This window comes from Protomyctophum parallelum (genome assembly GCF_964188405.1).
Source record: "Protomyctophum parallelum genome assembly, chromosome: 5".
NCBI classification, from domain to species: Eukaryota; Metazoa; Chordata; class Actinopteri; order Myctophiformes; family Myctophidae; genus Protomyctophum; species Protomyctophum parallelum.
The window spans coordinates 30182402-30190529 of record NC_139702.1 but is presented as its reverse complement, the minus strand read 5'-3'; the positions used below and the strand labels follow the sequence as shown (position 1 = coordinate 30190529).

The 8128-nt window shown below is 41.0% G+C and overlaps 1 pseudogene across 1 annotated transcript; it reads right to left on the bottom strand.

Moving 5' to 3' along the window:
* Window positions 1–409: 409 nt before the first annotated feature.
* Window positions 410–7767, bottom strand: LOC310858315 (sodium- and chloride-dependent GABA transporter 2-like; annotated as a pseudogene). Its single transcript has 10 exons — window positions 7762–7767; window positions 6990–7125; window positions 6382–6482; window positions 5338–5462; window positions 3726–3829; window positions 2876–3063; window positions 2675–2777; window positions 2446–2542; window positions 1993–2163; window positions 410–502 (listed from the first exon to the last, which is right to left on the bottom strand). The product of its transcript is annotated as a sodium- and chloride-dependent GABA transporter 2-like (transcript).
* Window positions 7768–8128: the final 361 nt, after the last annotated feature.

The window sequence follows — 8128 nt, the reverse complement described above, 5'->3', positions numbered from 1 at the left end:
TATATATATATATATATATATATATATATTCAGGACCCCAGGAAGACTAGAGGCTCAGTCATGTGTCTCTAATGGGGATCCTTCAATAAACATAAACAGTATGCTCACTATGCTGACACCCAGGCGGATGCGTGCAGCCGTGCACGCGACCTCGCCCCTCGCCATCAGGCGTCTTACTGATACAGCTGCCTACTGCAGGTGTCACGTGTCACAAACTTCAAATGCAGTAAAATCTGGACTTCGTTCATTCATTTGGCATCTTCACATAAACACCATGTGTTAAAAGATTGTAATACTATTCAACATATCATACTTAAGAATCAATATAAACTTTATCATCAATGGGTTGGCAAGAAACATACACTTGACTTGAGGCCTTATGATTTCAGGGATCCTGTGTCTTTGTGGTTCATCCTACTTCCATTTCATGCTGTTCAAGAGCTTTCTTCTGAGCTTTGGTCAAAGGAAGGTCATTGGCAGGGGTGCACAGGGTTGAGATTCGCTAACAAAGAAGAGAAGAAGGTTTATATGACCAAAGAACAGTAGTGTAAAGTAACCAAGTATTACTCAAGTAGTAAGTACTGTACTTAAGTTACATTTTTAGGTGCTGTAGCCTGTACCTGTGACTTTACTGTATTCAAAATGTCTATACTTTCTACCCCCACCACACCACATCTCAGAGACAAAAACTTTTACTTCAATACTTATTTGAAAACTTTAGTTACTAGTTACTTTGTAGATTTTGATATTACAAAACTATGTGTGTGTGTGTGTGTGTGTGTGTGTATGTGTGTCTCCGTCTGTGTGTCTCCGTCTGTGTACAGCTAATCTCCGGCGGCACCCCGTTCGATACCAAATTTTGCACACACACTCCCTGGATGCCAACGATGAACCTCTGCCCCAAATATTCCAGAACTGCCTGCAATAGCGCCGCCAGGAGGCAGACTTTTGAAAAACACATTACTCCAGATTCTGTCCAAAAATCCTGCAATCGTTACACACTATCTTGAACACTTGACTATAGTCAAGTGTTCAAGCCGGATCTGTCCGATATTTCATATTCCATCCTAATTGGCTAACATTGGCTTTCAACGTTTGCAGGATTGGCCCACTTTGAACAAAAAGCCTCAAATCATGAACGCAGTGTGCAATTTACGTGAAATCTTTCACAGACTTTCCTACTAGGCTGAGGAATAGATCCCACCCTTTTCACATTGGCCTGTTATAGCGCCACCAACAGGTGGGTTTTTGCAAAACAAATTCTTGGAACAAAATGCCTCAAAACATGAATGCAGCATGCAATTTACGTGAAATCTTTCACAGACTTTCTTACTAGGTTGAGGAATATATCCCAACAAAATGCCTCAAATCATCCAATTGCCATCCAAGGCGTAAGAAGAAAATTTCACATTGGCTTATTGTAGCGCCACCAGGAGGCCACAACCTGACCTGCCCGAGGGGCACTTTACCAATATTCTTGTACTTTTACTAAAGTAAAGTTTGGTCTGGTGCAACTACGCACAGGTCCTGCACCTGGTGAGAGCAGGAGTGGACCTGGTGAGACGTAAGAGGGGCTCGGACAGGAGTCAACCCACAGAGCCTAGTCCCTCCACGCGCCAGTCCCGGCAGAGTAGTTCCGGAGCGGCGGATTGTGGGGTCCTGGTCTTTCTGATCGAGGTTAGCTACTGGGACGTACTGCAAGTCGGGACTTGATCACCCCGGCAGGGTCACCTGCACTGAGGAGTATCATATTGCGAGACCCTAAACCCCCGATGACCTTGAGATACATCACTGAGGATATGTTCCAGGTGCATCTATGCGATATTTGTTTTTGTTCTTGAATTCCAGACCCTAACCCAGATATTTGTACATTGCAGTAATATACAGTATTGCTACTTATACTTGAGTCAAATGTGAGTACTTTTTCCCACCACTGCCAAAGAGTATCTAAGACAGCATGTTTTAGTTTTTGACACAAACAGCATACCGTACCTGTCTCAGAGAACCGGGAGTAACAATGACATTGTACAACATCCAAAGAGGAATGATGAGTGTAGAGGAGAGAGTGAACCACCAACCAAGTGTGGAGCCCCACCATGGATATTCAATTGAGTTGTTGAACTTCAGAGGGGTAAATTTGACCAAGGAGAACACAAATGTACCCTGAAATTAGTTGTGAGAACAACAGTTTTAGTTTTGAGAAAATTTGATTGTTAAACAATATATTATATATATATTACCCCATGCGGCTAGTGAAATTGGGTCAGTTGAAGATATTATCCATGAATGAGAAGAGCTAATCTTGTAAAAGAAAGGCTGATTTTGAATCTATTACTTTATGTTGTTCACAAGCAACTGTTTTCAATTCAAATTCCTCAAGTAGAGGTTTCTAATTTTTTTTATGAAGTGAATGAATTGGTGAATAGTTGAACTTAAATCACTCACCATACACATTATTGGAGTGATGTATTTCAAACAGTACTTAATCAAGGGAAACGATATCCAATCATGTCCTCTATGTTATCGTAGAACCGGTCTGCACCTATGGGATGGACATTCAGAAAATTCAACGTGATTGATGTTTTGAGTGTCATCACAAGTAGGCTACAGTATTTTCAATTGAACCACACCAGCATTGACAAAGTACACCTATATTCCTTTTTACGTAACTTACCATAAACCCAACCAATACACACAGACTGCAGTATAGCAAAGAGGAGAAGAGTCGTCCCACTACAGGAATAGTAATCAAACAACTGGAAGATGTACAGCCCACCCTATGTTTGGGAGTAAGGTTGTATTAGTTGTATAAAGAGTTGAGGAACCATTTTGATTGTGAATAAGGATGGCATCAGAGTTTTGTCCTTGATCTTACTTCTGTAACCATCACCAGGCCTATGAAGAAGCAGAACACACTAATGCCGAGCAGAATAAGTTTACGTCGATGTCCGACTTGAAAGAAGGCATAATGCCGAGCAGAAGAAGTTTACGTCGATGTCCGACTTGAAAGAAGGCAGGATACATGTCGGAAATTGCTGTCATGAGAGCTTCCATAGCTACAAACTGAAACAATATGTCATTTCAGTTCATATGACGAGACGACACAGTAAAATTAATCAACAGCGTTAATTTAACTCAGAGATGGTAAAGTGGAGATCACAGCATTGAAGGACCGAACTGTTTGATACTACTGATTGGAGCAATAATAAAGCAGTTAAAAAGTCATAGTATACGAGTTACCAGAAATTAATGATCACCAAATCTTCATTATTGGATTGTCTTTGACCACAGAAAGACATCAACCACTTTCATGAATCATCCTGCCATCCCCTGCTTAGTTTAGTTTATTAAGGATCCCCATTAGTCTACAGTACCGTAGTGGAGACTATTCTTCCTGGGGTCCATGGCACAATCACAATACAAATCATAAAATGCACTACAGCATGATCCATGTTTCTGAACAAACACAATCCTAAAGAACAACATTTATAACAGTAAAACTAAAAGAAAAACTGATTTGTCAGTCCGAAAGAAATAAGAACCTAATTTAATATAATTTCCGCATCTGCTGACCAGGCATGTCTGAATAACAATAGCTAAAATAGATCTAACAAGCTCACATCATGACACATTTTGAGCTTTTGGATAGACTAGTCTTGCTATTTTCCTATGTCATGGTTAACATCATGTCTTTATTTCGCACACTTAGGAAAAGGGAAACCTACCTGACTGTCCAAGCCAAGAAAGATGACCATAATGAAGAAGAAGATAGCCCAGACCTGAGGCAGAGGCATCATGGCCACACAAGCGATAAAAGCCAGACCAGGACCTGCATTGATAAAGAGAACCCTTAACCCTACAACATCAGTATGTTGAAAATATATTTGACCCGATATAATAAATAATAAAATATAATACAATGTATAATTAGGCTACTAAACAAACATTAAAAGTCCATAGACTTGGCTGGCCTATGGCGTAATTTCAGAAAGCCATACATTGGTGGGGCTGGCGCTGCTAAAATATATTCCTAACTAGAAAAAGTGCCCTTCTGGGCACAGGTCTCCACCAGGTTATCCACAGATCCGTGCAGTTAGAGGTAAAAACACTTTTCGGACAGTTATAGCGCCACCTTGAGGTTGAGTTGAAATTGTTCATGTGGCATTTTGTCCTCGGCCTAGTGGGAATGTGGGTGCACAATTTCACGGAAATCACGCGATGTGTTCATGATTTGCAGCATTTTGTTTGAAACTGAGCACTCCTGTGAACTTTGGAAGCCAATCTTAACCAATCAGGATGGAGTGTGAGAAATCTGAAAGACCGGTTTGGTTGAATGGCTCTAGAGAGACTGTGTACCAATTTGCGTGATGTTTGGACAAAATCTGTAGGTGTGCTGTGCAAAAACTTGTTTTGCACAAAGCGGCCTCCTGGTGGCGCTATAACAGGTCGTTGTGGAAGGTTTGGGGCAGAGGTTCATCGTTGGCATCCAGGGAGTGTGTGTGCAAAATTTGGCATCGACCGGGTTAACGGTGGCCGAGATTAGCTGCTAACGGACACACACACACACACACACACACACACGGACACACGGACGGACGGAGTGCAAAACATACTCTCTCCCCATGCCTTCGGCCTGGTGGAGACAAAAATAATTAATGGAGCTGGTCAACCCATTCCTGCAGGACATGTGAGAATGGTCCAGTGATCATTATTATCATTATTATTATTATTATTATTAATTGTTCGGGTGATATTCACCTGAAAAATTATAGTGTCAGTGTTCTAGGGTTAATAGAGCGTCACAGTTCCGCCCCCGATGAGCAGCCCGGAAGAGAATTTCATTTTTCCCATAGACATTTATTTAAAGATTTGTAAGCCTTGGAAAAAACCAGCTTGGATGGTGACAACTCATGACAATAAACAAAAACAATTGGGCCAAACAAATAATTATAAAGAAGAAAAAGAGGGCAGGGTACACCACTTGATTTGTTGTTTTTCTTCTTTCAAATTATTTATTCGCCCCAAAAAAATGCGTTTATTGTCACCATCCGAGTTGGCTTTGTCCAAGGCTTACATGCAGGCAAAAATACTTTCTGAAACGTGGGAAAGATTTATTGGTAATTCTCTTCCGAGCCGCTCATCGTCATGAAAGGTGGCGTGACTGCAACGCTCTATTAAAACATCCTCCCACAGTTGGCAAGGGAGAAGGCAAACAATGTCACCTGTCCTGGTAAAAAAACTAAAAAAACTTAAGTAAAATGATGAGTCATGGATGAGACAAGAAAACCTGTGGACCAGACCATTATGGAGGGTCATCATTATTACTCCACTTCTCACCTGACTCAGCCACTTTTGATATGTCCGTGTTCTGCTCATAAGCCATGAAACCAAGTGCAGAGAAGATGGCGAAGCCAGCTACAAAACTGGTCCCACTGTTCAGTAGGCATAGGTACACACAGTCTCTAAAAGACACATTTTTGGTCACAGTAGTATCAGTTTGGATGTGCAAAGTTTCACATAATATATACATTTCAAAATGTGTTTCATTAGGCAAATTGTTTGGTGTGTCTACATACATAGAACCTAACAATGTTAAGCAGTTTCTCTTTAACTGTCCTATGGCTATAAAATAGATAGTTAAACTAAGCCCAAGTCTAAACACTCGCCAACAAACACTCTGGGGAGTTTAGCATGTCGTTATCGTTAGTTTGAATTTGGAATGACAACCTGTCTCAAAATAACATTGTTATGCAAAGAAAATGTCACTTTAGTCAAGTGTGACACTCAATGTGACCAATTAAAATGATTCCAGTGGGTGAGTACAGTAATTGTGCATCGAGGATGTACAGTATTTGTATTATAATACACTCAAAACTTTGTTTACAATCGATCATAACATGACACAAATTAAACTTGGTCCTGCTGTCTTTAATACCAATCAACCTTTTATATTAGATTATAATGATCTTCATCAGGATGATCAAATCAGATCTAACCCTAACATTAAAAAAAACACACCCGTGTGAAGTGACTAGTGAGGGGCACTCTTATCATCATACATAACATAATCATATATCATCTCATTCTGGCCAATCACAATTTGCGTCTTCACTTTCGTCTTCAATGTTTGTGTTTACACAAACACTCAAAGCTGGGCATAAAATTAAAAATCACACCCGTGTGAAGTGACGGGCACTCTTATCATCGTACATCATCCATTCATTGTCAATGGGTTTTTGTAAAAACAGCCGATTTGCTCGTCTACATATGACGTAAATTCTCCATTCATTGTCAATGGGAATACAAATCTGCATGTGATTACCAGGTCAGATGCTAATTAAACAATCCTCCTACAGTACATACAGTACATGGTAGACTTACTTGTAACAGTTGTTGTATTTGTTGTAACTGCCAAGTGCAGTTAAGCAGCCAATACAAATAGCATATGAATAGAATATCTGTGTCCCAGCAGCCATCCACACCTGCAACAGAGAGACATAATATATACAACCATTGACCAACATCTTCGTTGTAAGCCCATATGTGACAATAGGTTAATAATTAGAATATATCGAATTTTGTGGACTTCCGGCTGTAACTGTGCATGTTGTTCACAAATGGAGTAGGAGTTATTGGGACAGGGATGTGCAACAATCTCGTGTGTGTGTGTGTGTGTGTGTGTGTGTGAGTGAGTGAGTGAGTGAGTGAGTGAGTGAGTGAGTGAGTGAGTGAGTGAGTGACACACACACACACACACACACACACACACACACACACACACACACACACACACACACACACACACACACAGAGAGACAGAGAGGCATAGACAGAACAAAAATAAAAGCCTGGGTACCGAGGCTGGGGGACCACTTGGGGGACCACTTGGGGGCCCACCTGCCTCAAAATGCATGAAAAAGTGGCTATGCCCGCTTTTAGCCCAAGGAGTGTCTTTCGTGCAAAACACACACATCAACACATCATCCTACCTGAGGATCAGCAAGGCGGGACAGGTCTGGGTAGAGGTAGAACTTCATTCCATCTATAGCCCCGGGCAACGTGCACCCACGGACGAGCAACACCACCAGCATCACATTATGGGAAAGTAGCAGTAAAGTAAACCACCTATGAGAGAACCAGTGTGCAATCAATCTCCGATTAGTCGTCCCTGCATGGAATGCTAGTATTTTTTTTATATATTACCAAGGTGATTAAATATTTCAGTGGGACAATTTCTTTAGGACATTTCAAATGAAATGAATTGAAGACGAATTCTTTGAAATACCACCGACAGATAATGCACTCTCTCAAATGTGCTTTTTGTTCAACGCTTTTGATATAAAATGTGCTTTGTTCAAACATTTTCATGCTCAGGTTATTTGTGTCAGCTGGGTAGCTCAGTCGGTAGAGCTCTCACCTTTGGACCACAAATTCATGGGTTAGATGAGATCGTGGGCACCGGCAACTCCGCGTATGGGTATGAGTAGCACGGCTTGGGTGGGGCAAGTCGTGTCTGATAGTAGATAGAGTGGCGCTCCACCTTAGCAGGGAGCCTACTTAGTTACTTACTAAATTGAACAAATCATTTCTTTAAGAGTATGTCATGTCATAAAGGTTGCGACTCCTATTTATCATAATGACTCTATATAGTCTCTCAAGCCAGATACAGTCGCTCTTCCACAATCTTTGAATGCTTGTGGAAAGACCAATATTCTTTAAAGAATATTCCCTCCCCCCTCTCCACAAGGAGGGGAAGTGCACCTGCATTATGGGCATTGTAGGAAATTCAGTAATCCAGTTAAACCCTAGTCAAACACACAGACTTAGACATAGGGTGCAAATTTCAAATTGTGCTACTGTTATCTACTACAAATATCCCCCGGGGAATCCCCACACGGAGTTGCACCACTCACTTCACACGGGTATGATTGTTGTTTTTTTTGATGACCTATTGACTTGATTTTGGATAATATGAAATCTATGTAACATTTAGTTTTTGTATACTGCTTTGTATTTATTGTAATGTGCATGCACGTGAGTGTGTGCGTGTGTGTGTACCTGAGTGGAAGTCAATCGTTTTTTTGGTCCTTGCATTTGCATGCAGTGACGATGATAGGTTGTGTATTTT